The 23109-nt window shown below is 47.2% G+C and overlaps 1 long non-coding RNA gene across 1 annotated transcript in view; it reads left to right on the top strand.

Annotated features, from left to right (window-relative positions):
• Positions 1-22018, top strand: part of LOC142771645 (uncharacterized) — a 39182-nt gene extending 17164 nt beyond the window's left edge. Inside the window, exon 3 of the long non-coding RNA XR_012886042.1 lies at positions 21579-22018. This is a non-coding gene — a long non-coding RNA (uncharacterized LOC142771645). The remainder of the gene's footprint in view (positions 1-21578) is intronic.
• Positions 22019-23109: the final 1091 nt, after the last annotated feature.

The following is a 23109-nucleotide window of genomic DNA, read 5'->3' as shown; positions in this document are numbered from 1 at the left end:
ATGCCCTAGTGGGTACGAAGCAAGTGTACTTGCTGTAGTTACCCAATGAGTGTTTTGAAAACGCTTTGAAAGGCCGCTCTTCTAGCTTTCGCTGTGACTGTGCTGCGCCCACAGCGCAGTCATGGCGTTTGTTTTTTTTTTCAACTGGTCTTCTGTGTGAGGTTCACGGGATGGCTTTATGCTCTACCATAGTAGAGTACGAAGTACTTTTGATTGTTAACAATATTTAGAGGCGAAGCTCCTTAAGTCGTGGGTCATGCGTCCGTGATATATGAAGTAGTGGTTGCAGCAGAAGTCGTCGTAGGAGTATAGGTGGCCACCTCTCGTTCAGTCCTTAGAACGCCTGCTGGATGGCGGTACTTCTGTATGATAAATATATGATGAAAAGAAGCGAAATAGCGGTACTTGGAGGGTTCACTAGATGGACGGACGTACATACAGACAGATGCACAGAAGGACGCGCGAACGGTCGCATGAACACTAATGTATTATAAAAGTGAGCTTCGAAATCGTTTTCCACAGCACAAACACATAATCTTCAAAAACAGTTCTCCATAAAAATCTTGGGAAATCTAGGAAATTTTTTTACTTCAGAGAGAAAAAATTGGCTCCGCAGGTTGGCAGCACTGCTGCTGACAAACAAGCAAATGTAAAGACATAAAGACAGACATACCAAAATTTTGGCTTTGAAGGTCCCCAAGAAAGACTATCGTCTTTAAAAAAAAAGTTCCGTGTTCCAATTTCGGTGCAAAACATGCATAACGGAGACGCCCCAAGTCCAGCTTCAGTTAATTCAGTTCTGTAATTCTGCAGCATAATCTGGTGTAAGAAACTTATAACTGGCGAGATGCACATATTTTTTTTATTGAAAAGCCCCGCATTTTCAGCACGTTTTGTGTTTTGACTTTTTTTTAATAGGAAGTTTGAAGATCGCGTTACCGAAAGCTGACTTTTCTGCTCCACGAGACTTTATGCGGAGAAGGCACCTTCACTTGGTCATTTTATTGGTGGTGCGCGCGTGCGTTTAACTCCGGGTTGGTGGCTGCGACGAGCTTCCGTGATGGGCTGTCGTTGCTTCAGGGGATTGACTGATTTTAAAAGCTTTTTTTTTTCTCTTTATCAGTTGAGCATAAGTGAAAGCATACTATACGTGTCAGCGTCATGTAGTCCACTGTAAGAGCACGCGTAACCGCCGCTTTCTCTCCCACGTTCGATGAACTCCTTCGCTATCCACCCGATTTAAAAAAGTTTGCCACGTCAGATAACTTTGCAAAATCCCCCTTCTTTCCAGCGCTACACCGCAATTTCAATCTAGCTTTCTGCGTGCGCTTTGATCTGATTGATTGATTGATTGATTGATTGATTGATTGATTGATTGATTGATTGATTGATTGATTGATTGATTGATTGATTGATTGATTGATTGATTGATTGATTGATTGATTGATTGATTGATTGATGTGTGGTTTAACGGCCCAAAACCGTCATGTGATTATTAGACTCTGTAGTGAAGGGCTCCGAAAATTTCAACCACCTGGGGTTCTTTAACGTGCGCCAGTGCGCTTTGATCTAACGAGCACCCTATCTCTTTTCAGGTCGCAGGATTCGGTGTTCACCTCATTTGCTTTGCTTGAGTGAATGAGGCGAATGAACACTGCCTCCTGTGCAATGCTCATTCGCAGTGGTGCAGGTGCTTCTCACATCTATTGCGCATGGCATCTGCCCTGCGACGCCCTACACCGGTTCGCGTGCGTCTAAAAGGAATCCTCTTGCCTCGCAAGCTGTCTAGAGTAACTGGTTGTCCCTGTGTCGTTTCAGCTTTCACTCCAGGGCGAAAGGTGATTCGGCTTTCCTCTATGTTCAAGCGTGTTGTCTGCCATGTGGCGCCTCTCGTAAGTACAAGTCGTATATCGCCATTCATTTGCGTAATGTACCTTCATGGCTGGTGCCCATTACGGTAGTATCGCACCTAAAGTGTTGCATTGCGTATCTCTTCTAATCTTGAGGACGTTGGTTAAATTTCTGGCTATGTGGGCCGCGATTTCATCTAGGTTAAATGCAGGAACACCACTGGACAGAGCTCGTGGTTCGAAATTTTTTTTGTATAGTACAACGATCATTATATGTAACTTAATTCAATAAATGTAAGCAACTATGGCTGCTAAAGATAACTTTAGCGCTTGTGCAGGTGTGAGAGTCAACATTATGCCGCTATGACACTGTAAACCCAGGGTATTAAATACTAGCCTTGGTTAACAGAATTTTTTTTTCGGTTACAGAATAATGTACCTACATTTCGCTGCACGTCAACAGGCCCTCCCGGTGGCTAAAGTAATACGCTGTTCCCTGCCATATACGATGTACTTAGTAATTGTACCATGGCTAATGCATGCAAGACTCCAGAATTTCATTTCAGACAGAATGTCAGAGGGCCACCGGAGGGCCCACCTGCTCCAGTACTGTATCGCAGGTAGACCTAAGAGACAGTAGGATTGGGCGTGTTGTTATAACATGGTAAAGATTTTTTAACAGCGCGAACGACAGGAGGGGATAGAAGAGACAATACAGAGCACTGAACTGCCAACAATTTATTTCTTGCGATATAGTCTTCGCTTTTACACAGTCACCAGTTGCACCAGTCATGTGTTAAACACAATGATAATGCATAAGTACATCATACCGACAAGCGAAGGAACAACTTCTCTTTGTCGGTGAGCGCGACAGCAGGGGGGGGCTAACAAAAGCATCTTTTAACAAAAATATTTTCTGCCTCTATTATCTCGTGTGTGGTGCGATCTTTGTATGTTGAGGTTGGCCTGCAGCCACGCCCGCTGCAGTGAATGGACAGCCATCCTTGTTTGAAATGATCCACATAGGACAGATGTTCCTTCAGCCTCTCATTCATGCAACGACCTGTTTGGTCGACGTAGTATCTTCCACACGATCACAGTAGCTGATACACCACATTACATATGTAATCTCTAAATTTAATTACGTGCTTGGTAGTGCAAACGGAGGGTGGGTCTGGACGGTGGAACGAACATTTTGCTCAGGCGACAAAATTTTTGAGCGGCCATGAAAACCACATTCACATTAACTTGCTGTGCCACTGTCTTTTCTAAAGATTGTGCGCCATCTTGTGCATATACGGAACTACGGCGAAAGCTTGTCGAGCTGTGACAGGTTGGACTACGTTAGCGTTCTCTTTGGCCTGAAGTTCACTCAGCAGGCCTTCGTCAATTGAAACTTGCACATGGTTGGGGTAGCCAACCGATGTGAGGCTTGAAGATTGATCAGCAAAGCTTACAGTAATGTTGTGCACATGAAATTTTCGCAAAGCATTCATGAAGCAAGATTTTGGGATACCTCGCTTAACTAAGAATGCGCGGAGTGAAATGGCAAAACAAGTTTGTTTCCACGCGGTTGGTGCATCCAGCAAGAGTGGCTTTCATTTGGGGATAGCTTAACGTCAAGAAGCCTGAATCCCACCGTGGTTCCGTACATGCACAAGATAACGCGCAATCTTAAGAAAAGGTACAGCGAGTTAATGTGAATGTGGTCTTTACGGCCCCTCCAAAAATTGAGTTGCCTGTGCAAAATGTGCGGATACACCGTCCAGACCCACCCCCGGTTGCACTATCAAACACGCAAGTAAATTTAGGGATTGTAGTAGCACGGATAATTGGGCTAGTTGGTTTGGTTCATTTTTTAACCGAGTAAGTGCGCGCACACAGACACGGACAGTAAGAGATTGTGTATAATGTGGTGTATCAGCTGTTATCGTGTGAACGATACTACATCCGCCAAATAGGTCGTTGTATAAATGAGAGGCTGAAGGAACATCTGTACAATGTGAATCATTACAAACAAGGATGGCTGTCTGTTCACTGCAGCACTTGTGGCAGCTGGCCAATGTTTTCAGATTGTACTACTGTTGCAACATGCAGAAATTGCACCACACGTGAGATCATAGAGGCAGAAAAGATACGTTTATTAAAAGATGCTTGCGTTAGCACCCCTTCTGTCAAAAGTTGTTCCTTTGCTTGATGGTGTGATGTACTTATGCATTATCACTGTGTTTCACGCATAACTGGTGCAACTGGTAACTGTGTAAAAGTGAAGACTTTCGTAAGAAATACATTGTTGGGAGTTCAGCGCTGTCTCTTCCCTTCTATCCCCTCCTGTTTGCGCTGTTTAAGCAATCTTTATCATTATTAAATCGACCGATTTGGCATCATTGCAGCTTTAAAAACTGTTCGCTTCGCTGTGGGGCCAAGGAATGCCAAGCAGGAACCATGGAAAAGAATGGAGCGGCCACCCCGGCAATTATTTTCAAAACAGATGCAGCTAGCCATCATTGTTACACGCTTGGAATTGCTGTAAGTCGGGTGTGGTCAGTCGCGAGGGTGGGGTGCTCAGTTCTGTCGAGCCATGGTTTTGTCGAGCCCAGATTAATCGTGCAGGACACAGTTGTTGCCACGGCAGGTCTTCTCCGCGACGAAACCGAAACGGGACTGGCTGAGGAGGTGAGGCTTATACATAGCTTCAAGTTTCACTAACTTGAAGTTTTATCCGTCTTTTCGACGGGTCGTGGCCGCGCCAAAAAGGAGGAAGAGCAGGAAACGCACAAACACAAGTTTTGTCCCAGGCAGGTCTCGAACAGGACGTTCCGGGGAGGCTTGCACCGGACTGTATAGGACAACATAGGCAGGTAGTACGTTCCCGTGCCTTCCTCATCACAAGCGCTCACCTACTAAGTCCTTCTGCGGCCACTGTCACCACACCAGTAGTGTGGTGGCGAATGGGATCTTTAGCGAACACTAGGCAGGCTATAGCGAACGCTATACTCCGTTTCAAACATCATCTGCAACGCTGTGTAAGCAAGCGAGACTTCTTCCAGACGATGCATGCGCCACAAAAACAGTTCAGTGTTATTGCCACCAATTACCGATTTTTTTGTTGCTACGGCGAAACGTGCTTGCAACATATTTCGTGCCTCACAAACATAAATGTCATTGAACGTCTGTTATTATGCGGCTGTACAGTTTAGTTTCCTCGTGACGTCACGTAAGAGTTATCTGCTCTGGTTACGTCACGATGGCGGTCACCTGGAATTTTTGTCTTAGTGTAGAGGAGGACACCAAGGGGTCATCTGGTACCCGCGTTGTTTTGTACCCTTCCCGTTTGCTTCTTTTCGCCACTCGCGCCAAAGGGGAGCAAAAAGTAATGCGAGGGTGCACCGGCACTAAGATGTCACGCGAGAGATCACGAGACGCGTGTAGTTATACGTTTTGCTGGCCGAACTTTTGGCATGGCTTCCACAGCGTTGCACCTGATGTATGAAACATAGTCCTTAGCTGTTAGAAGGCCCATTTCGTTTTTGTATCGCTACGAATGCCGTTGCACTTCTTGCAACCGTCTCGTGCTGGTTACTTTTGGTGTGTAACGTGGGTTTAGTGGATATAAGATGGCGTTTGGAGTTGTCTAACTGCTTGAATGATGTCGCATGAAACTCCATGTGCTTTTATGATCAGCCCCAGTGAGTCGCGTCCATGCAGCGATCGAAGCACAGACGAGGTTTTCATCTTCTTTAACTTCTAGGTCCTCTCTTAAATGTCTGGTACTATATTACAGTACCTGTCTTCCCCATGGTATGTGGTCTATTTCTACGGTCGCGCTTGCCCTCCAGTTGTGGACTTCGAGCCTCGTCTTCAATGATCCTGACCTTGGAGATTGCGCATGGATCACCGTGGGCCTTGCGTCGGTGAATGGTGTGCATAGACCACGTTTTTCGGTTTTGTTTATTTTAAGAGTTCCCCCCTCAGTTTCTGGTGGCCTTACTGGTATATATGCTCAACGCAAGGTGACTGCCAAGTTCTTGCTACGTGGGTACGTACAAGTCCGGGAGCCCGTGTTCCAACGCTGTGGAAGAAGTTCGAGTGCCGTCGGGACATACGAGTCAAGATCTTGTTCAGGAAAGACTTCTTGCCTTCAATGGCTGCTTAGCAACATTTTGCAAGTGCATGCTATAAACCTGTACTAGTGCAAAAGCTATCGTGAGCATTGAGAGTGGGAACACACGGGTACGTGGCCTCAAACCCGATGCATGGTGATTCTCAGTGGCCGCTGCAGATACACTAAAAGGGTGTTGCAGTAACGCTAACTATCGCCCCACCACCTGGTTATTCTTGAATAAAAAAAACCCCTAGCTGATTTCATGTCGTGGGCCACTCGTGAGTTCGGCAAGAAAAAAAATGATCGGCAAGAAAAAAATGAGCTTACTGACTCACTCATGAAATGGTTCCTCGGGTGGCCCCAGCACACAGCTGCGGCGAACAAGGGGCACGGCTGCGTTTCTTTAGATGTGCTGGATTTGTTTACATCCCGGCTGAGTAGACGCTCTTGAAAGAGGTGTAGTCGGTACCGAGAGGAAAACTTGTTTTTGTCCCTCGGCTTGTGGGGTAGAGAGGGCTGTCTTTCCAGTGTCCCTGTGTCGCCAGTCACCAAAGAAGAGGAACCCTCCTCCTTCTGTTCCGGGCTGCTTTTTTCTACAGAGGTGTTGGGAGAGGAGGCCGGCGCGTTGTGTGACCACGACGAGAAGGTGTGGGGGAGGACGTGTCAGTGATGGGGGAAGCAGCACTGCTGGCTGCGTCGCTCTTCTGAGGGAAGGGAGACTACTCACTTTCTGTCTTTTCTGGGTAGCCACCCTCCTTGGTGCTGCTGGCTTGTGTTTCTGTCTCCTGGCACGGAGACCGGTTATGCAGGATGGCGGCCGTCCCTAAAATGGCGGCGGTGGCGGTGGCTGTCTGCCTTCTTGTTACTGGGCGCTTTTTCGGTGTGATGGATTTTTCCCCCATCGAGCCCGGAGCCTTGGACCAGCGTTGCTCGCGGTCTGCTGCAGAGGTTTGGACAGCAGACTCGTGGCTGCCTTGAGTCTCCCTGCCCTGGTACGTGCGCTGGAGGTAGGTGAGGGACGCGGCAGGCTTGGTCGGCCGGCCATCCCTGCGCGCAAGACCTGTGCAGTGGTTTTGAGCAGTAGGTCACAGGTCTTGGCTCTTTCTGCCAAGTCGAGGGCATAACCTGACGGGAAGCCCTCAGGCAGGCCGTCCGCCATTAGCGATGGCATTGAGGGACCATTCATAGTAGTGTCATAAAAATAAAGTAAACGATGATAAAAAAGAAAAAAACAGGAGGGGGAGATTGAGAGGGGAGGAAAGGGAGAGGGGAGATTGATTGGAGTTCTAAAAAAGGCAGCAGTCGTGAGTGCTATTCAAAGTTTAGTCGAGAAATAAAAAAAAAACGCCACGGGAGTGAGCAAAACTGCGAAAATGAAAGCACTGGGGACGGGAAAAAAACACGTCTGCTCCGTGTGTGGCTCTCTGCAGCTGTCCCTTTTTCCAGCAGACGCGCATTGTTAGCAGCTATCTCGATTCCCGGGCTCGAGAAATATACGAAGCCTACGAAATGCGTAATGTGGTGTCAGCATGTGTTCTTGCCCACTCGATAGCTAGCATTAACAGACACGGAGATTAGCGATCTGCACTATTAAATAGATGTGATGTGTAATTTGGGGTGCATGTGTCTTTTCAATCCCCCTCCCCTTCAAGACAGTTGTGAAAGCGTATTTATCCGGGCTTGCATAACAAAACGCCTTTTTGGTTGTTCAGTGCTCTTTCCTGTGTGTTTCTTTGTCTCTTCGTTTTTCGCGCTGTTTCGCATAGATGAAGCCATACGAACAAAAGCGAGCCCATACACATTGATAACTGATTTCGAAAGCATGGGCGTGTGTCGGCAAAAAGATGTATGTGCTTGCGTACCTGTACCCGCTGTTCGCTGCTTGTACTACCCCGGTATTATTACGATAATATGAATCGGGTAAACATTCTTTGATCAGATCGGTATTTGTTGAAATTGTTAAATGGTTTCATCGGGCAAGGTTACATGGCTACCAACGCGATTCCCTTGCAGCAAATGTTTCCTGAAAGTCGGTTGCCATGACTTATCACAGACAGCCCGCAAAATGGTGGGAAAAACATTTAAATTGACTTTTCAGGCTTCAGCTTTGGTTACAAAAAGGAAGCAACAAAAGGGAGGAGGCAGAGAGGTTAACCAGAAAGACATCCGGTTGGCTAATCGACACTGGGGGATTAGAGAAGGGGACAAGAAAGACGAGAACGAGAGGGAAAAGAAAAAAGGGTGGGGGAGAGACTGACAGTAATTTCACTGCAGCGTGTAGAACTCTACCACGTGTCAGAGGCGTTCACACAAGCCTGCCTTTCTCAAGAAACACAGCAGGGCTTTCACTGCCTTGGTGGCTGTTGAGGCATGTGGACGTTGCTGTAATAGCACCTGCACAGAGATAGGCCGATCATCCAGTCGCCGCATTGCGTTGGCAAGTACTTGTCTATCTGAGGCAAATCGAGGACAATGGCACTGCAGGTGTTCGATATTTGGGCGATGTCGCAAACATCGCACCCCGCACTGTCAGTAATTCCGATTAACGTGGTATAAGCTTTCGTTAAAGCAACTCCCTGGCAAAGGCAATAGAGAAGAGAAGCTGCACGTCGATGTAGGCCGGGTGGAGGCCGGAGTTGTAGTGAAGGGTCGAGCTCGTGCAGTCTTGTACGTCGTATGCTTGGTGTGTTCTACTCAGTCAGTGTGAGACTGCGGGCCAGTTGACGAATCTGCCTCACCGCTACCGCCCTTGAAAGCAGAATCGGAACGCTATTCGCTTCTTCATGTGACGTGCGAGCAGCATGATCTGCAGAATCATTGCCGCCTATACCACAATGCCCAGGTAACCACTGAAAGACGATGTCGTGGCCTTTTTGTATCAAAAGGTGGTGAAGTTTCATGGTTTAGTAGGTCAACTGGTCGTGGCATCCACGTCAGAGAACTGATATCAGGCATTGTAACGCTGGTTTTGAGTCTGAAAACACAGCCCATTTACTTGGTCTTTCTTCTAAATTGATGAGTTCCAGTGCATTGCACAGAGCCTCGAGTTCTGCCATCGTTGACGTTGTCACAGTGAAGTCTTGAAACACCGAGTTACCCCTTGGGGTGGTATAACCACTGCTCCACCTGAACTAGACCGCATAGTAGAGCTATCCGTGTAAATGTGGACGTGGTTACTGCAGTTTTGTTTCAGTAGGAATAAACTCAGTTGTTTCAGGGCATGTGTCGGTAAGTCCAATTTTCTCCTCATTCCCGGAATCATTAAGTGAACTCGTGGCCGGCTCAAGCTTCAAGGAGGAAGCAGTGGCTTTGATGCAGGTGCGTACGTCTCAGTAAACGATGAACAATGCTTGTAGACAGTAGTGCTGTATGTCGTGCGGGGCCTTTCAGCAGCTAGGCTCGCCAGGTGGTGAGAATGGGTCCTGGCATAATGCCTGAGGTGCATGCGCATTGTCTCGGTAATAATATGCGTCTTTATCGAGTTATCTTGAGCGATGGCAATGGTTTCATCCGTTGAAGCACTGCGGTGTAATCCAAGGCCTATCTTAAGGGCTTGGGCTTGAATGCTCTTAATTGCGCGCAGTTTGGTCTGGCCGGTGTTAGATATTGCAGGTAAGCTGTACTGTAAGAATCCGATAAACAGCACTCTGTACAGTTGTAGCATGGATGGATTGGGCCCTCGCTAATTCTTTCCTGCAAGGAATTTGAACATGTGTCATGTTGCGATCAGCCGCTTCTTCACATAGTTCACGTGTGGAGTCCACGACAGGTTTCTGTCTATTATGACTTCCAAGAACCTGTGGCTTCTGCTGAACGATATGTATTCTTCATTAATCGATATGCTGTACGCAGACATCGGTTTCCGCGTGAACGCTACCACTGCACATTTTTCGCAGGACACCTCGAGGTCTTCTTTACGAAGATAGCATGACGTCGTTGTAGCAGCCTTCTGAAGGCGGGCGCGAAGCTGAGGCCTTGTCACACCAGATGTCATCAGCGTAGACAAAAAGTTCTACAGTGCTAGGTAGCTGCTCGACTAGACCAATGAGAGTTTGGTCAGTTTTTATATTTGTCTGTTTTTGCATTTGTCTGTTTTTGCATTTGTCTGTTTTTGCATTTGTCTGTTTTTGCATTTGTCTGTTTTTGCATTTGGCTGTTTTTGCATTTGGGTGTTTTTGCATTTGGGTGTTTTTTATTTGGCTGTTTTTCAAATCGTCCGTTTCTGCTTTTGGCCGTTTATTCATTTGTCCGTTTATTCATTTGACCATTTATTCATTTGGCTCTATATTTCAGATTTGGCTGCACGTTAAAGAACCCCAGGTGGTCAAAATTTCCGGAGCCCTCCACTACGGCGTCTCTCATAATCAAATGGTGGTTTTGGGACGTTAAACCCCACAAATCAATCAATCATTTGACCGTATTTGCATATCTCTGTTTATGCATTTGTACGTGTTTGCACTTGTCCGTGTTTGCATTGGTCCGTTATTGCTTTGTTTGTTTTCACATTTGTCCGTTGTTATTTCCGTCCGTCCGCGTGACCGTCCATGCATCCATCTATGGTCTGTCTGTACGTCCGTCCATGCGTCCATCCGTCCATCTATCAGCCTGCTAGTCTGTCTGTCTGTCCATCCGTCCATGCATCTGTCCGTTCGCCCATCTAGTGAACACTTCAAGTACCACCATCTCCCATCTCGCATCCCCTGTGGCACATACCCGCTCTTGAGGGAGTATATGAAGGGCCATCCAGCGGCTTGAGGTGTTGGAAATTGTTTGAACCTCCCGCGCGAATAGCGCGCGCACCAAGAGACGGAGAACGAGGAGGAAGAGGAAGAGTGCAGCCGAAATAGAACACGCTCTTTTACCATGGATGCTGGCGTTTGCGTCTCCTTCATTTGGTGCCTTTAAACTCCGAAGCGTGGTTTTCCCACATCGATTTTGGTGCCGACGACCCGGGAATCAAGCCTACAACGACCCGAGCCTTTCATTCCTGGTGTGGGTGAGCTGCGCTGCGAGCTAGACCGACATGGAGCGAGCGAAGAGCAAGCGGGCCTCGCGGCGATCGATGAACACGAGAATCATCAACGAGGTCAACCAGGTGCTCCAGTCCAATGAGTTCGAGCTTTCTGGACTTCGAATGCTGCACGGCCGCCTACGCGCCAGCAACGTGGAACTTAAAGCCTTGAACAACGAGGTTGAAACCCTGATCACTGACGACCTGGCGGCAGACGACTATGAGGTGGTCATGCAATACGATGACGCCGCTAACAGTACTCTGGCGTTGCTCGAGCACCACATTGAAGTTCTGAAGACTTCTGCTACGCCGGCGTCGTCTACAACTCCAGCCATGGGCGCAAGGACCTGTGAGGGTGCACCGAGCGAGCATGAACGACTTCCACAACGTGAGTTCGGCGCACGACTTCCCAAGCTGGAGCTTCTTCGTTTCGATGGAAACGTGATCAAGTGGCAACCCTTTTGGGATATGTTCCTGCACTCCGTGCACGAGAACCCAAGGCTGTCCAACACAGACCGGTTTCACTACTTGGCCTCACTTCTAGATGGACCTGCAGCTCAGGCCGTCGCCGGTATTCAGGTGACAGATTCTTGTTACGATGACGCGCTGGAAATTTTGAAACGTCGGTTTGGAAACAAGAAAGTCATTGAGCAGAAGTACTTAGGAAATTTGCGCACGCTCAAACCAGTGAAATTAGCGAGTGATGTCACTGCTCTGCGCAAGCTTTTCGACACAGTTCAACTAAACAGGAGGGGACTGCGTAGTCTTGGAATCACGGAGTCATCCTACGCGGCTATGCTGAATGAAGTTCTGCTCAAAGTCATACCAGCTGACATTGTCGTAGAATACTTCAAAAAAGAAAGTATGGAGAACACGTCGGAAACGAGCCAGGCTTCATCTGATCAGGAACTTGAGCAGCTGATGAAATTTCTCCGCATCGAAGTTGAATGTCGAGAAAAGAGTTCTTTAGTGAACAATTTGCCAACGACATCAAACAACAGCGTACCTGTATTAAATAGATCATTCAAGAAGCAGTCCGCGACTCCTACAGCATCCGTTCTTCAAAACAAGACACTATCTTCCCCCTCGTCCTGTTTTTTCTGCGCTGCTACCGATCACAAGACAGAGGACTGCACGAGTGACATGACTCTGGCCGAGAAGCGCAACAAACTTGTAACAGACGGTCGATGCTTCCGGTGCACGTCAAAAGGACATCTGGTCCGCAATTGCCGGCGGAGAGTGCACTGCCAAGCATGCAAGCGCAGACACGCCTCCTCGATGTGCAATGCTAGTAGTTCTGAAACACCATCAGTGACCAATGCTCAGAAGAAACCGAATGCTACGGTGCAAGTTTCCACTCAGAGAGCTTCAGTTCCCCGACTCATCAATGATGTTCTTCTCCAGACTTTTCGAGCTTGGGTAACGACTTCATCTCATTGTTGCTATATACGCGGTGTTCTCGACAACGGAAGCCAGCGAACGTTCGTCACTGAGAGCGTCGCTTCCAAGCTAAGTCTACCTGCTGTTGCCGAGACCGAACTCGCCATCAGTGCGTTTGGTAGAGCGAGCGACCCAACCCGACGATTCAAAATGGTCAAGATCACGCTCCGCAGTCAGCACGACGACCTAACCATTGACATTGAGGCCATAGTGGTGCCCTTTATTTGCGAGGAGATGATTGAAGCACCAAGGCAGAGTCGTCTTCTTCAAGCCATCACAGCGGAGGGGAAACATCTGGCTGACGCAGTCGTTTACCCGAGTGTAGATTGTGAGCCAGGTGTGAGTGTCCTCATTGGATCGGACCAGCTTTGGAAGTTGATGCCCAACACGAGTGAAGTGAGGTGGGATGAAGAAAACCCTGCCTTACTCGCCATTAACACAAAGATGGGCTGGACTCTCCAAGGCCCCTTATCTGGTGGTGGAAGCACGAGTAACAAAGCAAGCACCCAAGTATGTGTTCTTCGAACAGGTTCCCACGAAGACGACCAGATCGCCTTCCCATTACAAAGATTTTGGGACCTCGATGCTATCGGAATTGCCGACACGCCGACGTCTCAGTGCAACGCAGATATTTTGGAAGAATTCAACAACACTACCAGGCTTCGGAAAGGACGCTATGAAGTTGCGTTGCCATGGAAATCACCTCTCGTCGACATGGCCGACAATCGCAAAGTAGCCCTTTCGAGGCTCCATGGACTCGTCAAGCGGCTGTCACCAAACGACGAAGCCATGAGAGCCTACGATAAGGCTATCAGGCAGTATGAGGTGGACGGTCATGCTGAAAAAGTCGAAGATGCCCCTTATTGTACACAGCACCTATACTACATGCCGCATCGAGAGGTAATCCGCGAAACATCTACGACGACGAGACTTCGCGTAGTCTTCGACGCATCATCGCATGCATCAGGAGCTTGTTCTCTCAACGAACAACTCGAAAAAGGTCCTAATCTGAATGCTGACCTTTTCAAGGTTTTGATCCGGTTTCGCCTTTTCGCCATCGGAATTACAGCAGACGTGCAGAAGGCGTTTCTACAAATCAGCATTCGAGAAGAAGACAGAGATGCTCTTCGTTTCTTGTGGTTTGAAGGGCTACCAATGTCAGGCAGACCACTGCCAAAAATACAAGAAATGCGAATGACCAGAGTTCCATTCGGCACCTCCGCAAGCCCTTTCCTATTATCTGCAACGTTGAAATACCATTTCGATCACGTTGAACAAATTTACCAAGTAACGGCCGCAAAACTGAAGGCAAGCTTCTACGTCGATGACCTAGTTTTCGGAGCTTCAACGACAAAAGAAGCGCTACAACTCTACGAAGAGACGAAGGCCATAATGGAGCTGGCCGGAATGAAAATGCAGAAGTGGTCAACAAACTGCGACCTGTTAAGAGAGAAGCTCAAGCAAGCAGGAGAGACGTCAGCTGAGCAGGTCACACAATCTAAGGTTCTTGGGCTATCCTGGAACTACACCGACGACACCATTTCGGTGAAAATTGACTCTGTGACGAAAGTCTTAAAAGCGGGACTTTGTACCAAGCGAACTGTGCTTCAGGCTTCATCACGAATTTTCGACCCCTTGGGACTGCTAGCACCGTTCACCATTCGAGTTAAAATACTTTTTCAGAAGATATGGATGCAAGGACTCGATTGGGAAAGCGTTCTCCCCGAGACATTGAAGATCGAGTGGGACAAGTGGACTGTCGAACTTCAAGACCTCAAAGACTTTAGAACCAAGAGGTATCAACTAGACAACAGCAGCCCTGATAAAAGCACTCACCAGCTGCATATATTCACGGACGCTAGCCCGTGTGCCTACGGAGTAGTGGCATACATACGAGTGGAAGACAGTACCGGAGCGGTTCGACTCCAGCAGCTGCTCGCTAAGTCTCGGGTCGCTCCAATCAAGGGTCTCACTTTACCACGCCTGGAACTCGTCGCTGCGGTTCTTGGAGCTCGACTTCTTAAGCTACTTGTGGATACTTTGCCACACACAAATATAGAATACTTCTGCTGGACCGACTCCCAAGTTTGCTTGAGTTGGATCAAGTCTACAGCCACCAAGTGGAAGCCCTTCGTTTGTAACAGGGTAATTGAGATCCAAGGGCTCACAGACCCGAGTCGCTGGAGACATTGCTCTGGAAAGACAAACCCAGCCGACTTAGTTACAAGAGGGATATCAGCGCATCACCTTTGTACTAGCGATTTATGGTGGCATGGGCCTGACTGGCTATCTGGTACCCAAGAAACGTGGCCGGCAAGTGAAGCTGGTCCTCATGAGTCAACGGATGAACTATGTAGATCAAACGACGAAGACACAACAGTTTTGGCTTGTCAATGCTCGCAAGCAGAGCCACTTTTCGAGCTCGACAAGTACAGCAGCTGGATACGAGTTGTTAGAATCACAGCTTGGATTCGAAGATTTATTCACAATTGTCGAGTGCACACCAGTCGTCGTCTGATGGGCCCACTCACTGCCCCTGAGATAAAAGAAGGCGAGTTTACATGGATGAAGAATGCACAAGCGGAAGCCTTTAGTATAGAACTCGCCTCATTGTTAAAAAACCAACCATTAACTAAGGCATCCCGAATTCGTAATCTGCATCCATTCCTGGACAATGATGGGATTTTAAGAATCAAGACCCGGCTTGACAACGTAAAAACATCAGAATACGTGAGGTGCCCGATTCTACTACCAGCTGACCACCGCTGCACATACCTCATCATCGACCGCACGCACCGGCGCCTGCTGCACAGTGGTGTAAACGATACCCTTTCAGAGCTACGCGAGTGTTTTTGGGTGATTAAGGGCCGCCAGTGTGTGAAAAAAGTGCTCTCTAGGTGCAAAGTGTGTGCTAGATTCAAGCTCCAACCTGCAACAGCCCCTACCGCACCACTGCCGACCGACAGGGTTAAGAGATCACACCCTTTTCAAGTTGTGGGTGTTGACCTTGCTGGTCCCGTTTTTGTGAAAGGAACCAGTCCCGTGAAGGCCTATATCGTTATTTTTACGTGTGCCGTCGTTCGGGCGATCCATTTGGAGTTGTGCTCCGATATGACGGCGGGGTCATTTTTAATGGCTTTCCGTCGGTTTGTGTCGCGACGCGGCTTGCCTAGTGTTATTTATTCCGACAATGCTCTAGCTTTTCATGCTGCCAGTCGCGACTTAAAAGTGATGTACAGAGCTTTGAGAGACTTCCAAGTACAGGACTTTTGCTCTACTAACCACATTACCTGGAAATTCATTGCAGAACGTAGTCCTTGGTGGGGTGGATTTTGGGAGAGGATGATTCGCACTGTTAAAAGCTGCCTACGGAAAATTCTAGGGAAAGGTTGCTTTGATTTCGAGCAGCTTGTGACCATTCTTGCCGAAGTAGAAAATGTAGTGAATTCTAGGCCATTAACGTACCTCTCCGCTGACGCTACCGATCCAGCTGTACTTACACCTTCGCACTTTCTAACCGGTAGGAAGTCTACTACACTGCCTAGTGCTAATACTGCTGAAACGTCGGGAACTCGCTCCGATACTTTAAAGCATTGGAAGTACAGGCAGCAAATAGTGGCTGATTTTTGGAAGCGTTGGTATAAAGACTACCTCTTGTGCTTGAGGAGTGCACACATTAGGCGAGTACAGCCTTGCAACCAGCTTAAGGTTAACGATGTAGTCGTCATTAAGGAAGACAAGGTGCCCATAACTTTTTGGAAAGTTGGTAGAGTTACTGACGTGTACTTATCAAGTGATAATCACGTTAGAGCCTGCAAGATTGTCTTGGCAGGAGGTACGGAAGTTACGAGGCCAGTACAACTTTTATGCCCGTTGGAGCTGGGCGATTGAACTTTCGGGCGCGGAGGATGTTGGAAATTGTTTGAACCTCCCGCGCGAATAGCGCGCGCACCAAGAGACGGAGAACGAGGAGGAAGAGGAAGAGTGCAGCCGAAATAGAACACGCTCTTTTACCATGGATGCTGGCGTTTGCGTCTCCTTCATTTGGTGCCTTTAAACTCCGAAGCGTGGTTTTCCCACATGAGGCTTTGGCGAAACAACGGAGAAAAGCAGCCGACGACCCGTCTAACGGGCGTGGAGGGGACTCGAGTAACTGTCGCCTAGTCGGAGCACAACATCCTCGAGGTCTAGGCTCTGAGATAATCGGACTTTAATCGGCGTAATCTTAAGATAGGGAACATCCGTGCCCTGCGAGGCTGGGGACTTCCTACACGCCGGTTGTATAAATAAATGTTATTTCTCTCTATCTCTAATTAGGGTAGGTGCCACCGATGGCTACGTACATCACTAACAACAAACCCCATGGGATGTACAGACCCACACCCTACGGAGTTTCGCCCCTAAAAAAGACGACCGTACATAAAAAGTTATGTTCGCAAATAAATCAGTTAATAGCTTAACTCAACCGTTCTGTGTTAGTAAAGCTTCCTTGATTGTCGTGGTTAACCTGTCTAGTGAGTGCGTGTTAGCAGTTGATGGATCTAGTTCATTCCAGTCTCTTATGGCTCCCTGGAAAGTAAGAGTATTTAGCGTAGTTAGAACGGTGTGTGTATTCTGGTATACACCATTGTGCAATGCAGTGGCATATTGATGCTCTTCCGCTTTAAAATGCGTCGAAATGTGGGCAACTTGGCTGAATTCATCCGTCAATCTGTGTAACAGGGAGGCTCAATTCTGTGCGTGTATGTCTTTGCGCGTGTTCGTTGCGCATCTAACGCTTTTTCATATGGCCTATTCGCTACTTAACTCGGTGCTCTTTTGGTTCGGTCTTGAGGTTGTTGAGCGAGTGTACTCGGCATGTTCTGGTTTATCCAGTGAAGTTGTTTCTGACGTAATGACAACTGCCATCCAAGATTTCTCGACGTGACGCTGCAATGCTGTGCCGGCTGTGGACTGTGGTAGCTTTTACTAAGTCATTCAGCCATCGCATTGGCATGGCGGATTCATCCATGTGTGAAAGCTGCAACTGTATAGAGACTATTGAACATCTCTTGTACCACTGTGCCCAATTTGATGAAGATCGCCGGACTCTCTAGTGTGCCTTCAATAGACTCGATGACCGGCCATTTGATGAAGCAAAGCTCTTAGGAGCCTGGTCGCGCAGCACATCAGCACAGAAAGCCACACGAGCCCTCCTGAGATACTTGTCAGCAACTTCATTGAGGGACCGCCTGTGAAACTCAGCATTGTGTGTGTGATGTGACATGTGTCTATCCTTCTGTCTCTCCTTTACTCCCCCTCCCCATGTGTAGGGTAGCAAACTGGACGCATAGTCTAGTTAACCTCCCTACCTTTCCTACATTCCTTCTCTCTCTCTCTATCCAGTGAAGCGGTTCAACTGAAGTACCGTTGTGTGCGGGTGATCGGCTTCATTACCTTGTAATATGTTCGCTTCGGTTATCCTGGTTAGAGTGCTTCCGAAGCATTCGTATATGGTGCGTTTCTAAAGAACACTTGGTCGTCCGGTTATGGTCCACGAGCTTCACCCAAGTGCTTCTTACATCCTTCAGCCTGTTTTGCTGGTATTGGCTTTTAAACTCGGCAATTAGCTTTGCACGCTTTGGACCTACTTTGCCGTGCTGGAAAACATGTAAGAGCATCAACATGCCAAAATGGGCGCTATGCGACAGGAGGGGTATGTGGGGACTGGTCATAATCCTGACAAAAAAAAAGAACACACAGTATGGTGGGAGGGTGTTTCGACATGTATTGTGCGTAATGCTTGTCATTTTTATTCAGTCTGTTACTGAAGTGTTCTTCTGTATGCTTTTATAGAAAATAAATGCATGAGCCTTAACATATATATCGCTCTGGTGTGCTGTTGTACTTTTTGAGCGAAGTTTTTTTTTTCTAGGAAGTTCTGGGATGCTGGTTGTCAATCAGGAAATCGTAAGCACGGCTTCTTTAGTGCCTTTTGAATGTCTCGAAGGAGTCGTGTTTTAAGGGCGAAGCTTCTTAGCATGTGAGTCTGTCCTTCCTCTGATGGTATATGTAGCCACCGGTGGCACATACCGGAAAGAGCAGTCCTTAGAATGTTCGCTGGATGGCGGCACTTGTATATGAGAATACATGGTGAGATGGCTGCACTTGGAGTGTTCACTAGATAGATCGATAAACGCAGGGACTGATGGACATACAGATAGACGGACGGACTGGCGGACGCACGAACAGATGCACGGACGGACGGAATAACGGAAGCAAGAACGGATGGGCGGACGAAAGCACGGACGGACTGACGAACGCTTCGTCCCACCAGTCGTCATTTACTCTCTGGATGTGCTGTGATTTATTTTGTGGGTTAGGATTTAAGATACTGTAGGTTGCCGGCTGGTCTAGCCTTGTGAAATTTGCATGAAATCGCCCCACCCGGTTCGCTTCTTCGGACCTATAAATGCTCAGCATTATGTTAGTGTAACGAAAATAAATGCGGTGAATACATTTTATCAAGCCTGTTGATCACTGTATAGTCGGATACAGCTTTAGAGCACCGAACAAGCTCCACTCAGACAACTGAAGCACGGCCGCCGGTCACATTAGTGAGGAAATAAATAGTCCTGCTAATTCACTCGGTAATCTCCTCGACTGGAGAAATGACCGGTTGTTGACAGCCTGAGTATGCGCCCATTGGTGCAGGCTTGTGTGCGTCCACCTTTGAGGATGAAATGCCGTCGACTTGTGTCAGTCTAGTAAGAGGGCAAAGTTTCATTTAAAGCCCTTACTATTGCGACTATTGCGACATCCTCATGTTCAAAAATATTGATGATTGTGTCTAATTTGTCTTATTTGTGTCAGTGTCTGTCTGTTTTATTGTGTGCTAATCCGCACATTTGCAATTGTAACATAATCAAAAATTTGCAATTGTACCGTCTTTCTTTTATTGCTCCTTATTTACCAAGTACTTTTATGCCTCTATTATTTCCGTACTTCTTCCTCCCTTTGGCTAAGACATACTGTTGCTACATATGGCTTGCTCGATTGAGAGTATGTAACATTACGTAATATGTTGTTCATTCTAAACCATGGTACTACAACCTGCCGCATCTGCCCGGTAAAGTGTGAATTCCCATTAAGCTGCTATATCTGTGACCTGACCATACGTGCAGTTTTATGGACAGATTCTGACTTGGGCTGTCGTGTTCGTTTACAGTATTTGTTTCATATTTCGTGGTTGCTGCAATTCATCCAAATAAAACATACAATGTGTGAAGCTTTTTCCTATTTAGCGCTCTCTGGTACTCAGGCAGTCGAGTTGCTCTGCTGCCTAGACTTCTACGTCAAGCCTGATGGTTCAAAAGAGCGTGCCTCTTCGAGTCATTCATAAAATAATTTGCTAGACAATGAATCAATATGTTGCTCAAATGGAACGACATATTCACTAGATGGAAATCCAAACAAAGCAGAAGTTCAGAAGATGGAGGCTTCAAGAAACGAATATTCAGCACCGATTATTGTGGGAATTGTTTCGACAAGTGGTATTACCTTCATGAAAAAAAAGGGGGGAGGGAGGGGATGACTTTGTCATGACTGCTTCCCGAAATGTTGGTTTCAGCGATACTCAGTGTTTATTAATATTGATCTGCTTTCAAAACAGAACTCTCAAGGTAAGCACAATATTTTTTTTCTACGCAGCCCCTTTGTGTAGACAGGTTCATTTCTCCGCCTATTGTTAAAATTTAAGTACAATTTGTACGTTGTCAGATAGTCATATGCGGTGGGCAAGTCTACAACTTGAGAATAAAAATATGGTTTCGCCACTTTGAATTGACATCTCTGCCGTGATAAAATCTGCTATCTCACTATGGTAGGATATCAGATTTCGTAGCAAAAAAGCAACCTTCTTTGGAGTGGGCTTAACCGAATTCTCTCCAATTTTGGGGGCAGTCTTTGATGTCGTACAGATCTTTCACACCTGTTGAAATGGATAATGAACCTTGGGTTTGAGAGCGAAGTTCTGGTATTTCTAATTATCTGAAGTTAAGCACACGGTATTGAAGTTTACAGTAAGTGAGAAGCAGTTGAGGTGCTAAAACTAATGTTTTGTGGGCTGAAATACCCCAGAATCTCTCGAAGGCATTGTCGAATGTCACAAAAAAGCTTTTGCAGAGGTTAAGTTGCGCTTTTCATATTTATTGCCAGTTATCATTCAGGGGCGCCGTCATGAGATGGGCAGCTTGGCCCCTAATAATTGCCCCTTCCCCCCCTCCCAAAGCAAAAACATGTTCTAAACACAGGGGATAAGTTACCCACCTAGCTGTCCCCACCCCCATAAAAACTTCGCGTCGCCCCTGTTACTAATTGACTAATTGTTCCTTCGCGTAACATGACATGACAAGAATTTCATTGCAGTCCTGAGGAAATTATATTTAGCGGAGCCGTCCTCCCCCCCCCCCCCACCCGATCAAGTCGGTGGCCGCATTCTGACCGAGGCGGAATTAGCTAACACGAAATTAAGTGTTTCTTCCTTAACAGTATCCCGCAATGACATGCATGGCTCTGTTATCGAACGCCTGCTTGTCACGCTTGTAGAAGGCCTGTGTTCGATGCTCCCTTGAACCAAAAACTAATTTAATATTTATTTGCATATTTCTCGACTTTTTGCGGACAATTATCGACGCTGACACCGGAAGTTCGGCGAAACTATCTTTTTCACGTCTCATATATTGTCATACAGTGATGCAGACGTTACGCGACAGAAAGATGTGCGAACTCGCAGTTTTACCTTTGTGACAGGCAGAAAATGTTATCATTGATTATTGATATTATTATTAGAGTTATTTGTTTATTGATTATTACTATTTCTATCACCGGTACACGGCAGTTACGTGGCTTAGATGAAATCACGCTCTGCAGGTGTCGTCGTTAAGCCTAACGCCGTTGCTCTCGTTCAGAGTGGAGGGGCTAGGCGTACAACTCCCATAACCGCAAGATAGTTTATATTTTATTAAACAAGCAATAAACAGTGAGTATTCTAGTTTTTTTTTTTCATTGCTTATGTGCGTTCTATGTGGCGTAATTATGGACATACAAGCAAGTTTTGTCGTTGATAGCCTTGAGGGCTGACGCTTTGCACATCTACGCTACAAAACAACACACCTTACCACGATCTTTTCAGCGCAACGGAAGAATGGGAGGACGCGCCCAGTTCGTTTCATCTAGCAAACATCCCACCACACGCCATTGCAGAGAGTCATCGGGTCGATGGTGTTTTTATTGGGAGAAATCTGAGGCAACTTGGTTCCCCCTGGTATGCCGGCTTCCCCGCAATGCTCAAGAATTTATTGGACGCTCCCTCATCAGTGCGACAACCGATGCCGTGCAAGACTGCGCAGGCGGGAAGCGATAACCAGATGAGCAGCGACTCCAGGCAGCGTGCAGTTCTTGTGGAAGATCCGCCCGATGAGCGAAGGCGGCTATGGTGCTACTAAGCAAGCGAGTGATGGTACAGCTCTTGCTACGAACCATCTATGCGATTTCGAGATTCTTCTACATCGAGACCATTTTATTGAATATGCGGCGATACTTTCGTAAATAAAAATCTAAACAAAATCACTATATACTTACTCTGGAGGTCGGATATCAAGGAGACACTAAAGTCAACGAATGAGTAAACTTTATTTAAAGTCCGGTAGTTTTCACCGGGTGAGGTGGGGGGAAGATGGGATTAACCCCTGTCCCTTCCCACTCTCCGTCGATTATGTTGGCGGTGCTTCAGGTGACCGCTCCATGTCCTTGGACCCGGGCGGCATCTTCAGCTTGCCGGATGGCCCAGAGCTTGTCGGCCAGCTCGTCGTTGGCGAGTCGCTCAGAGTGAGAGCTCAATTTATGACTACGTATAAAACGAAAATATCATCGATTTCTTGGTAAGTAGAGCACTGCTGTTAAGGTAAATGCACGAGAACACATGCGTCGCAGTAGGACATTCACAAAATGATCCCGATGACGTCAGAGTTACAGCCTACAATTCTTCACTAGTAATCGAGCTAGCTGCACTAAATAAAGAGCCTTCCATGCATCAAGAGACCTGATAAAATGCTGCTTGTTCGTTTCTGTTTGATTCATGGAAATGTTCTCGACATGCATTGCGGTGCAGTATGCACATCAGGGGCACCTTTAGATAAAAATTATTTCGTATAGGCATGGTTCGTATACGTATACGGCCCGTCGCTGTGACGTCAGAAAAAAAGTTGAGCCTCACAGGGGCGTAGCCAGACATTTTTTTTCGGCCATACTTTCTGTGTGCCAGGGGGCGATTGTTTTGTATGTGTGTATGTATACGCAAGCTTAACAGCACAAAAAAACATTGTGGGGAGAAAGTTAAAACCCCCCAATTCATCGCACCCGCCTTGGCTACGCCCCTGCCTGCGAGCCTCCGTCGCAACGTGTTGGATTTCATGCACAGACTGCCTCAGCAAAAGATGAAAGCCACCCGAAGACTGGTGATGGCGAGGATTGTCTGGCGGCCATGCATTAATCACGACGTCCGGCGCACGGCGCGGGAATGCGCAGCTTTGTCAGTGCTATACAAGATACAACGCTATTCCTCGAGAGCATCGTTAACACTCCCGATGTCCGATTCTCACTTTAATAACGTACACCTTGACGTCGTAAGCCCATTGCCGCCTTGCCAGAGACAGATTCGTCTG

This window comes from Rhipicephalus microplus, chromosome 9 (assembly GCF_043290135.1).
Source record: "Rhipicephalus microplus isolate Deutch F79 chromosome 9, USDA_Rmic, whole genome shotgun sequence".
Taxonomy (NCBI): Eukaryota; Metazoa; Arthropoda; class Arachnida; order Ixodida; family Ixodidae; genus Rhipicephalus; species Rhipicephalus microplus.
The sequence above is the reverse complement of the archived record's forward strand: the minus strand, read 5'-3'. Positions and strand labels throughout refer to the sequence as shown.